Raw genomic sequence first — 12,667 nt, forward strand, 5'->3', positions numbered from 1 at the left:
CGATACTCCGATCCCGGATATGGCACTAGGTGGACATTGTAGCGGCTGCCCATGGATCCTCATATCTGCGTTTAGATCTATTCTCGTCGCTTGGTAGGCCTCGTTTCGCCACGGAAAATTGCCTAAATCTTTGACCTTTGATCTGTAGGCTGTGGACGATCGGCCCCGCATGCCCGCGCCCGTTTGAGTCACCTGTGTGTCTTTGGACATGGTTGATCCAGATGGCGGCTTCTTCTTACCTCTAGCCTATCCAACATTTAGTCAAACCCTTCCTCCAAACTCTTATCTATTCTTCGATTCATCAGGTCTACCAACTCCTGTCTGAATTGATCTTGAGACTGAGTAAGCAGTTGGGTCACCTGTCTCAAACCTGCCGCGTTCCCTTGGGAAATTTGTTCTTAAATGGGATCCAGTCCCTTATTTCCCATTTGCCCTACTGGAGTACTATTTTCTTCCAGAGCTAAACGCTTTGGGATTGCCCCTGCGACTTGACGGCTGTCTCATGCCTAAGAGCTGGGCCGCCGTCTGCGTGAAGAGATGAGACTGGGAGTCTGTCCCGTCTTCGTTGCTCATTTTTTTTCTAAAATTGTTTTTCGGCCTTTCTGGATTTATTAAAAAAAATATGTTTGGATGTGTAATAATAATAATAATATTAATTATTCCTGTCTAATAGCGACTCTTTCTCTCTTCTTTCTTACATTGGTTCTGGACACGAATTAAGAAAAAGGGGGAGAGAAAGGATTCAGGAGCACGACTCATCCGGTTATATTATCTTCATTTTACACTCCCGTTCTGTGCGGCTCTGGTGCCACGACGACAACACCGATTCCTGCATTCCAGGCCCTAGAAGGTGATACATTGTCGAGTGTTCCGGTCATTAATATACTTAATGGCCGACATTCAATAACATACACACATTTTCTAGACACCTAAACATATTTTTTTATGCTCTTCTCGCCTTTCCAGCTGCGATCCATGCGAATCCTGAAACCACTCCGACAGGTCAACGCGGACGTTTCCGTTGCACCTCGGTCTCCCGTCTTCTGGCCCACCGGCGCTACTCCTCTATTCATACTTAGAACGTTGAGGTCGCCAGGCCCCTGACTTCTGTTTGGGACACTCGCGCTAAACATTCATCACGTACACAGTGAGCAACATTGTCCACTGATCGAGTCATCAGTCACGCTGATGGCTGACAGTCGAGAACATTTTACACATATTTACCTGTTCTCTTATTTTTAGATGGCTAAACCGTTCAGATTAGTGTATCGTTACTGGATGCTAATCGAGCACGGTCACCAATCCTCGTTCCGATGACGCTATTCTTTAGCCCCGCAAGGACGCAAGAAGCCGCCCCGGACACATCCTTCACAGAATACAGACACGTAAAAAGAAAAGAGAAAATACAATATTACAGGATTACAACATTTAACATATTAATCTAACTTTATTCTAATACCTTTGCTTAACCCTATTAATCCTCTTGCTCCTCGCGCAAACCGCCAATAGCTCAGCTCCTCAGCTGGTGACTTTAAGGAGCAAAGAGGATCCCCACCCCAAATTCCCTAATTAATTCTATTAATCTAACTCTAGTATCACAGTTTGATTATCACTTTATTTTTGCCGTGTCCTACTCCTTTTAGAGATTCGAGGGCGCTGCCACGGGGAATGACACGTCATCTCAGCGATTTTACCGAACTGGAAACTATCTAATTCCGTATCTTTCCAATTCCCATTCTGCTCTCGAGATGCAAGATTAGAATCGAACCAAGGGATATTCAGAATTTTCATTGGTCGCCATTATTAATATGGACCTGCCAGATGAAAAACAATATTCTCACCCTGGTCCCGCATGTATCGATAGGGGCTACCCCGGCTAGCTATCGAAGTCGTGAGACGGTCGTGAGTTACGATAACCCTTCCCCAATACATGCAACAATAAACAATCAGGTAATTGACGAACAGATGAACACCAATACCCCTTCGTTTAAAGGAATCCCGACACAGTACGAAGACCACTTCAGCCGCCACTCCACCGAACAACACTTACGATACACAAACTACACAAAAATCTAACAAACTCACTAATAATTTACTCTCCGCCGCCGCTCCATGTGGACTGGACCTCCTCTTCCGGATCCTAGAGTCGTCGTGCTCCTTTCTTTCCATTTCCCCTCTTTAGGAAAAACACTCAGCCATTCATTTTTTTTACGTTCATTATTTTTAATTATAATTAACAAAAGATTTTATTAATCCTATCCTGCCTTGTTGTATGTTTGATCAGATGTCTTCATCAGACTATAATATTTTAAAGCAAAATTAAGATGATTTCCCTTCCTGACTCCTACCTACCTATTAGAGCTCTTTTTTTCTTTCTTTTCACCTTTTTTGGTTTTTTCTTCTCTAGGTATTCTCTGTCAAAACCACACCAAAGGTCATGAACAACTTGGGATTTTTTTCTTTTTACCGGACTAGTATTTGGTTAAAACACATGTACAAGGCTTAGAAATAATAAAATAAAAAAAAAGGAATGCGCACACGGGTAATGAAAGGACAAAATAAATATTTAAAAATAAACAAAATAATAAATAAGGAAAAAAAAATAAATAAGGGAATAAATAAGGAAATAAATAAATAAATAATTAAACTAGCAAAAAAAAAAATATATAAATAAATTAACAAATCTACATATATAAAAGAATAAAAGACTAGTAATTTGTTGTTTTTAACCAGGTGGACGAGTCCGCCGATGACTTGGGGGCTTGGAGCAGTGCGCGTAAAAATTCTACGGAAATGAGTGCAAAATTTTTTTCCCAGTCAGTCAAAATTAGCTGCTCCTATGCCGGGCGATGGGTGAAATAAAAAAAGAAAGCGCACACTGTCGACCACTCTTCTACCGTCTCCCTTGATTCTGGCTTGGAATTTGTTCTTTTAGATGTCCCTCTCTTGACTTTCTTTTCAGTGTCTGATGGGCCGACGGGACCAATTTTTTTGTGAGGACAGGTACAAATAAATAAATGTGGACAGGGGCGGCGGGTTCTCCGCGCAGCTCAATTTAACCGGCCTATTTGGGGTAATCATTGGAAATTTAAGAAGTCCCTAACTACCATGGACTACTGAACACTTACCCAATTTTTACGGCCGGTCTCGCCTCGCTGCGCCTTCGGATTGAAGACAATATCTCACAAATATATAGTACAAATTTTTTCTCTTTGGCTCCTTTCGCCGAACTTGAGCTCCTCGGCTCGATGGGAGGAGCTTTTTTAATTTTCTTTATTATTGTTATAATTTATTATAAAATTATAGAAATTTATAATTCACTTCACTTCTTTCTCTTTTTTTCCCCATCGATCATCACGCCTCACTCTCCACACTAAATTGATTTTTAACCTAACACTGCTAAAATCAGACGACTCATCGCCTGATCTAACTGCTTATTACTTAGACCCAGAGCCTGGGTCAACAGCCTTTTGACCGCTGGACGCCTTTCAAATTAAAAAAAAAAATCCCTTTATAATTTTGATCCGCCCAACACTAGAACCCCCCCTATTCACCGACTTGCCCACTATTTTCTGCCCCTATTTGGTACTATTGATAGATCCCTACCGATAGCCTCAGGGCTGGGCATAACAAATGTCTGTAATGAAAAATTCCACCAAGTGTCCTTGAAAGATGTCCGAGTTGCAATTGGCTCTCGGGACTATTGGCAACGGACGGCAAAACAGCGTAGGAGGGGTTCTTATCCCGAGCTAAAAAGATGCCTCAAATGCCTAGAGTACGTCCATATTGCGTCGAAATGTACAAGCAAAATCGACAGAACGGGAATCTGTCTCAAGTGCGGTAAAAGCGGCCACAAAATAAGTGAGTGCGCCAAAAGCCCCTCATGCTGTCTATGTAGCGCCAGTGGCGCGCAGAACATAGACCACATAGCAGGCAGCCAAAAATGTGTTCATGGGCCAAAAAGAGGGATTTCGTCTCGCCATGATTAGATTAATTCAAATAAATCTCAATCACTGCGAGGCGGCGCAGGACTTACTAGTCCAAACGGTCAGAGACCTACGCTCAGACATTGCCATTATAAGCGAGCCCTATAGAAATTTATCGTCTTCCCAATGGGTCCAAAACAACTCTGGAAAGTCCGCGATTTGGTCGTGTGGGTCTTCACCAGCACTAGTACAATTCCCAGAGTCTTTCAATGGTTTTGTGAGGGTCAAATTACACAATTACTGGTTCTTTAGCTGCTATCTGCCTTCCTCTTATAGCCCCGGAGAGTTTAGCGCCGTGATGGACGAATTGGCAGACCAGATTCGCAGCCATAAGCCGGCAAGTGTTGCTGGAGATTCTAACGCCTAGGCATCAGAATGGGGCAGTGCATCAACCAATGCTAGAGGCCAAACACTATTAGAACTTTTGCCACACTCGATCAGGCACTTCTAAACACACGCGAGGAATACACATTTCAGCGAGGCAATATCGTCTGGACGATTGACCTTACTTTTGTAAGCAATGTACTATGCCCTTACGCACGGTGGGAAGTGAGCGATCTGCATCTGCACGACTCGAAAGAATCCTAGCGGATAGACTAGATGCGGCACTACATTCTGCCAGCGCACTGTCAGACAATCAATTTGGGTTCCGAAAGGGGCGATCTACTATCGACGCAATCCAAAAAGTGGTGAGCATAGCGCGTAATGCAATAGCCGGTGACCGATGGAAAGGAGGTGCAAAGAAATATTGCATCATAGCCACTTTAGATGTAAAAAATACATTTAATTCGGCAAGGTGGCCTTGCATACTAGATGCCCTGCGAAATTTCGGCATACCACACTATCTATGGAAGGTAATAAGTAGTTACTTCTCCAATAGAAGCCTCTACGCACACACACTTGAAGGAGAGAAAACATACAACATCACTGGAAGTGTCCCCCAGGGCTCGGTTCTGGGACCCTTGCTTTGGAATGCCATGTATAACGGCGTCCTAAACTTGGAATTGCCTGCTGGGGTAGAAATTGTAGGCTTTGCTGTAAGTGTGGCAAAGAATTTGAGTGAAGTAGGTACAATGTGCTCGAACGGGATCGCTCGAGTGCAACAATGGCTGGCTACAACGGGCCTTCTCCTCGCCGAAAATAAAACAGAAGCTGTTCTTGTAAGCAGTAGGAAAAAAGTGGAGACAGTAAGCATTTAGGTCGGCGGCACGCAAATAAACACAAAGAAGGCAATAAAGTACCTTGGGGTACTTATTGATACAAGGCTCAATTTTAAGGATCACCTCTCAGCAACGGCCAAAAAGGCCAGAATAACTTGCTCTGCCTTATCACGCTTAATGCCCAACACAAGAGGACCAAGCATGGAGTTATCAAGACAACCATGCTTTACGGCGCGCCCGTTTGGGCAGAAGCAATGTCCACAAAATCATACGCCCGAGAGTTCTACTCAATATTTAGAATCAGTGCACTAGGGGTCTGCTGCGGATTTCGTACGATCTCAGTAATCGCAGCCATGGTACTAGCAAGCGCAATCCCAGTCGGAGTCCTGGCCGATAAATCCAAAAAACTTGTTTGGGCACTAAGAGAGACAAACTTAAGGCTAAGCGAAAAAGAATTGCTACGGGTACAAGCGCGCGAAATAAGCATATCAAGGTGGCAATCGCTATGGGATATGTCGCAAAAAGGCAGATGGACCTATCGGCTAATCTCAAGCCTAAAAGACTGGGCCAGGGCCCATGAAGAAGTAAATTTCTTCTCGACGCAACTTCTGAGCGGTCACGGCTGCTTCCGTGGCTACCTACACCGGTTCAGACACACAACAAGCCCAGAGTGCGCCAACGGAGAAGACGAGACGGCTGAACATGTCCTCTTCAGGACGCTTCTACATCGAGCGAGAACACCTCGAGGCGGAACTCAGGGAGCAAATCACAGTATCTAACTTGGTCCCAATGATTATTCGTCGCAGGGAAAACTGGGAGGCATTCAACAAGTTCGCGGCCATCGCCATGACCGAGCTCCGCAGAGTGGAGCAGCTGAGTGTGAAGCAATACCAAAATTTCTTTTCTTCTTGTATGTACTTCTATTTCATAATAAATGAATTAAAAAAAAAAAAAAACACACACAGACACATAATATATGCGAACCAGTTCCAATTCCCCTCGTCATCAACTGCGGAAGCCTGGCGTATAAACAATATTCTTTTAGTTGCTTTCTTACGGCTCTGATAGAGAGCCTAAGGCACATTAATTTTAATGCTCTGATGATGGTGTGTTGTCTTTGGGGGCTTAGAGGCAGAGATCGAGAGTAAATACCCAATGCATATAACTATGCAAACTCAATATTGAATGCTCAATATATATACAAGAAAATCTCTAAAAATAGCACCTGATTATTGTTAGGTAAACGAATAAAATAGAGTTCAACTCATATGCAAAACAAACCATATTCGCCAAGACTTAATTTTAGATGTATTGTCATCAATGTTGGTTTAAACAATTTCGATATAATTCATCAGATGTCTGTAAGATTGTGTACTCAGTATTAAATCAGATAGTTCCAAAACTGCACGTCTTTAATTTATTTATTAACAATTGGTTACTTTTTAAACTGAAGCTAGAAGTTAATGCAAGAACTTCTCCTCTATGAAAACTAGTTTAAAAAAAATGAAGTAAGTCGTCTCGCCGACTTGGGTATACAATACACCAGGTGAAACAAATATTTAAAATTTCGAAAACCAAATGTATGTCTATTAAATTGTTTTAACATGCCTCATAACATATGCTATCTCGCTCACTCTACAAACACACGAGCACTCTAGCGCCGCCACTAGCCATACGTATATTTTGCATGTTTCCAGTCCGATTTCAATCAAATTTGGTAGTTTGATAGAAATAGATAAGATTTATTAGTCTGCCAAATTTGATCGCGATGGTCAAAAAATTGCAAGAGCCAATCGGTTTTTTCTAAATTATGGAGGCGGAAGTGGGCGTGGCAACATATTAAAATATATATATTCTGCGAGCATACTAAGCCAGTATACATACTAAATTTGGTGACTTTAGCTTTGTTAGTTTTCGAGAAAATCAGTTTTGTTTAATTTTCGGGGGCGGAAATGGGCGTGGCAAAATTTTTAAATAATCAATGTCTGCGCATCTATTAGGCTAGCTTACATACCAAATTTAATGTCGGTAGCTTTCATAGTTTTTAAGAAAATCAGTTTTATGTGAATTGCGGGGGCGAAAGAGGGCGCGGCAAAAAGTTTTTTTCTGCGCGCTAACTAAACGAGTATATAAACTAAATTTGATGTCTCTATCTGTTATACTTTTTAAGAAAAACAGTTTTATGTAAATTCTGGGGGCGTAAGGGGGCGTGGCCGAAATTCCAATTAACTCTATATATTTACATACCACACGAGTCTACATACCAAATTTGGTGGCTCTAGCTCTTAGAGTCTCCGAGATCTATGTGTTCATACAGACGAACGGTTCTTGATCCTGATCAAGAATATATATACTTTGTGGGGTCGGAGATGCTTCCTTCTGCCTGTTACATACATTTTGGCGACTTTAATATACCATTTCACCCTATGGGCGTATGGTATAAAAATGGATTTGAATCAATCCAATTTAGATTTTCAGAACGACAGAAGATTTTACACCAAATTAGGATGATCCATAAGAAAAATATGAGTGATAAATTTAAGATTAAGATTAAACACGCTGTGGGAAACATTTAAGAAAATATGTAACAACGACACTATGTCAAGTGGCCAAAGCCGAGCATATTGTTTATACATTGTATAAAGTATTAACATTATAGCATTGTTTATACTTAAGTTGAAACCCCCGAAAACTTGAGTCATTACAATAAGTATTTTTAAGAACAGTCGTCGCCTTCTAGATTCTAAGATTTTACATTTATACACAACACATTGGTAAATAAAATCAGTTCATATTTTAAATTCAACGAATGAAAATTTGGGTCCTGGAATCCCCATTTACTTTTCAGGCAGTGATTTATCATGATAGCGCTAGGGCCTGTCATTGGTCATTGAGTTGAATTTTGACTTAACATATTATATGCTCAATCACGGAATTTTTTAAAATAAGGAAAATAAGATAAAAAGTGTTTCAACGGGTAAGTTTTTGAGTATTCAAATTAAATTGATATAAGCTGCTGCAACGAGGCAACAAACTAATCAAGTTTTAAAAAAAAAATCCCGTAGACATTTCCGATTTAGGTGGGAAATGTTGAAATGCTGTTTAACGGAATGATTTTAAATAATTAGGAAAATACGACGAAAAATAATTCAACGGTAATAACTTAGTGGGTGAAGTTCTTTTGAGATTAAACATTGAAATCAGCTTATAATAAGGAATCAAAAAGATTCAGTTGTTACCCCAACAGTGGGAAGTAATTGGATGAGCAAAATGAAAATAAACTCTAAGTATTATGCAACACTGACAATGCTATAGATAAGATATGCATAAAGGTAAAGCTGAGTATCCACACTCAAATTTGTATGACAAACGTGTTGTGTTTTGTCAAACACTTCGAAGATAGAACCATTTCTATTTTCGTCAAAAGCGCACTTCAAACACGAAAATTACTGCAAACAACACTATCCACGTTCAAATTTGCTTCAAACGCAACACGTTTGTCATACAAATTTGAATGTGGATACACAGCTTAAAACTTACTGTTGAACACGTTCAGTGTTGAAAAAGAGTAAAGAATAAAAATGAACATAAAAAGTCGTATGTAGGAGTACAAACCAAAGGCCGCAAAAAAAAAAAAAAATATTTTATGCAAAAATAATGGCAATAAAAATAAGAAATGGATCAAAAAAGCAATATCAGGCCATGGCTACTTGATAAAACTAAACTCTTTAAGTATTATGCAACACTGACATTACTATCAATAAAATCTCGCACAACACAGTTTTTATATTGGGAGGGAAAATTTGTTTTTCCTCTAATTTCGATGCGTGAAAATAACTTGAACTCCGAAATTTGATTTAAGTGTAGGGACATGGCTAGATCGATATACTTTATGGTGTCGGAAAAGCTTTTTTCTGCCTGTTACATACATTTTGACGACTATAATACACAATTTTAGGATAATTAACTACTGGATTGTAAATATTTTGACAAAATCAATATCATTCTTGGAACCCTGCAATTAGGATTTAATCTAAGACACGATAACAAACACAAATTGAACAGAGAAAACTATCAAGCGTTGATTGGTATAGTAAAGGGACTTAAATGAAAATGACAATTAAAAAATGTAGAGATGGAGAGACAATGAAATACATATATGTATAAAATTGGTTTACTTTCCATTCGTTTATAATTTTTGCTAGATGAAATTGAAATTGCATCTTAAATGGATTACATTTTGTACGATCATGTGGAAGACTTTATATATCCTTTGCATTATTCTTCAATTTTTGGTGGGTGAGGTCACTTTTTTAATATAATTTATAATAATCTACCTGTAATTGTGGGTGTGTTTTTTATTGTTATTAAGCCAAATTTAGCTATTGTGACATTAAACAAACTTTAAATGCAACAACAGTGACAAAAATTTTTGGGGGTTCTCCAAATGTAACATCAAGGCAGTGAATCGAACACATAAATATTTGGAATTACAATGCTGTCATTCATCAAGTACCAGTTAATAATATAGCGGTCAGTTATATATTATATCAAATGTTAATGCCAAATAATGTTTTAATTAAATATTTTCTAAGATGCATTTGAAAACAATGCATTTTAATAATGGCTATAGCCATTCTTTATCGATGTCACATTCGATGCATGTAATTTTTTGAAAAACCCATAGAATATTTTTGTAAAAGCATTCTATGATGTTTTCAAAAAAACATCCAGCATGAATCACACGTGTCCCTATAATGTGAATAACTTTATATTTAATATATATCTTGTTAAGTTTGTACATACTTATATCTTCTGCTTAGCATGATCTGATAGTAGACAAACTATATACTGGTAATCTCGAAACGGATTTATTACGAATAATACCCGCAGCTAGCGGACGGTATGCCGCATACATACAGTGGCGGTCACGTATTTAAAACGTTTTTTTTTTTTTTTTTAGTTCCAATTTTCTTGGCACCTAAATAACTTAATCGAATAACTACGAAAGAAAGTAAATTGAATTTCCCGTCGAATGACATATTTTTCATTAAAATCGAATAAAAATTAGATAGTTTTTTTTTGCCTATCAATATGAGACATTTTATGCAAAACTGCCCTTCTACTCTCCGTCTCTTTCTTTTTATGGGTATAGAAGGGTGGGAATAGAAGGGCAGTTTTGCATAAAATGTCTCATATTGATATGCAAAAAAAACTATCTAATTTTTATTCGATTTTAATGAAAAATATGTCATTCGACGGGAAATTCAATTTACTTTCTTTCGTAGTTCAAGAAAAAAAGTACTTTAGTATGAATTAGTGTGGTAAAAAAGACTCGCCCAAAAGACCAAAAATTTTCATACAAAATTCAGATTTTCAATTGGCCCCAAATTGAAAGTTGGGGCTAAATCCAAAATTAGTGGTATGCAGTTTATCTTAGTTTTGCTAGATCTTCAACTTCTTCGAAGATTTCAAACGTCTATCTTCAATATTTAAGATTTTGGAAAAAACGTCTTAAATAAATGCCCCCCAAAAAAAGGACTTCTCTTTGTTCAAATGCACCTGTGAAAAAAACGGATTAAACTATGAAGACCATTTTTACGGTTCATAATCTGAACACAATAACCAACAAATTACAGAAAAAATTATTCGATTAAGTTATTTAGGAGCCGAGAAAATTGGAACTAAAAAAAAAAAAAAAAAACGTTTTAAATACGTGACCGCCACTGTATATGGATTTCTTTGTCCTTAATACACCTCGTGCTTTAGTAACCACATACTTTACCTTAAGTTAAGTATTGCATTTGAAAAGCATTAAAATTTCAAACATTTTTCAAAACAACAATTATTAGTTATAGTTATAGTGATTTTTTTATATTTCTTTGGTATTGGTTTTGTTCTATCAGTTTAAATATACAAAATATATACATATATACTGATGACCCGATAATTCATTTGATTAGCAATAATCAATTGTTTTGTTTAATTTAACCCCTCTTAATCGTATGTCATATAATAAAAAAAATGACATCTGTTTGTGGAGGGACGGAAGGACCCGACTAAGCCTGAAATGGTTGGCGGGTGCCAATATCTTCAGGGTCTCGTACGTGAGTGATTAAAACGCGCGAAAAACTTCGTTTTAATTAATGATGATTTATTGAATTCACTAGGTATACCGACACACACACGAAATGGTTCGGTTTAAAACAGATTGACAATTCGAGAAAAATATACAGGAGATGAACGGGTGTTCGGGTGAAAATCTCGATTCGTAATAATGGCGATGCCCATTGGAAAAAACCCAGTCACCCCTCCTGGTGTGACCGTAGATGCCGAGGATCAGAAAACCCTCCTCACTCCTCACTGCTCTTCGCCGCTCACTGCTGTTCACCCGGTGGCGTGAACAACATCTAATAGTTTTTTTTTATCTAACTTAAATTGCGAATAAATAAATAACAAATGAGAATAAAAACCAGAGGGCCGGGGCTAACTTCGACCGCGTCAAAGTTTGTATACCCTTGCAATTTTTTTGGTAACTCTTTCCTTACCTATAGCCATCAAAGTGGAAAAACGTTTAAGCTAAAAAGGCTAATGTTTCCGAAAGAACGGCCTACATAGGAAATAACGAAGATATTGATCAAAGTCACTGTTTTCCACCGATTGTTCCTATGGGAGCTATATGATATAGTTACCCGATCCTTATCAAATTTGGCACAGTCATTAACAGATATATTAAACTAACAAATGTTTAATTTGAAAGCAATCGCGGCAAAAGTAACGAAGTTATTGACAAAAGTCACTGTTTTCGAAAGATCGTTCCTATGGGAGCTATATGATATAGTCACCCGATCTTGATCAAATTTGGCGTAGTCGCTTATATGTGAAATTAACTCACCACTATTAAATTTCACGACAATAGCTCAGAAAATAACGAAGTGATTAAGAAAAGTCACTGTTCGTGACTTTGCCATTTGTATGGGAGCTATAGGATATAGTGATCCGATCCGGCTGAATCCGAGATATACAACGCCTGCAGTATATACAAGCCTACATGCAAAATTTTAGCTCTGTAGCTTTAACGGTCTAGGAGGAGTTTGCGTTGATCCAGACGGACGGACGTACGGACGGACGGACGGACGGACATGGCTATTTGAACTCGTCTCGTCGTGCTGATCAAGAATATATATACTTTATATGGTCGGAGATGCTTCCTTCTATGCGTTGCACTTTTTTGACCAAAATTAATATACCCTTTTTGCAAGGGTATAAAAATAGACTTTTTAACCCAAAGTAATTTCCTAATTGATTTAAAAAATGGTCAGTATTTATGATTTCATAAAATATCGATTTACTTTTTAGTGCATCCTAAAATGCCGTTCTATTAATCGAATCGGTAATCGATTAATAACTTAAGTGAACGGCTTTTTTACGATCCAAACATTTTTCCGAAGTTCGTATTATTCAAAATATTTATAAAAAGAAGTAAGAAAAGAAATGACAAACATTATGGTGGCATAGAAG

This window comes from Drosophila willistoni, unplaced genomic scaffold (genome assembly GCF_018902025.1).
Source record: "Drosophila willistoni isolate 14030-0811.24 unplaced genomic scaffold, UCI_dwil_1.1 Seg150, whole genome shotgun sequence".
Taxonomy (NCBI): Eukaryota; Metazoa; Arthropoda; class Insecta; order Diptera; family Drosophilidae; genus Drosophila; species Drosophila willistoni.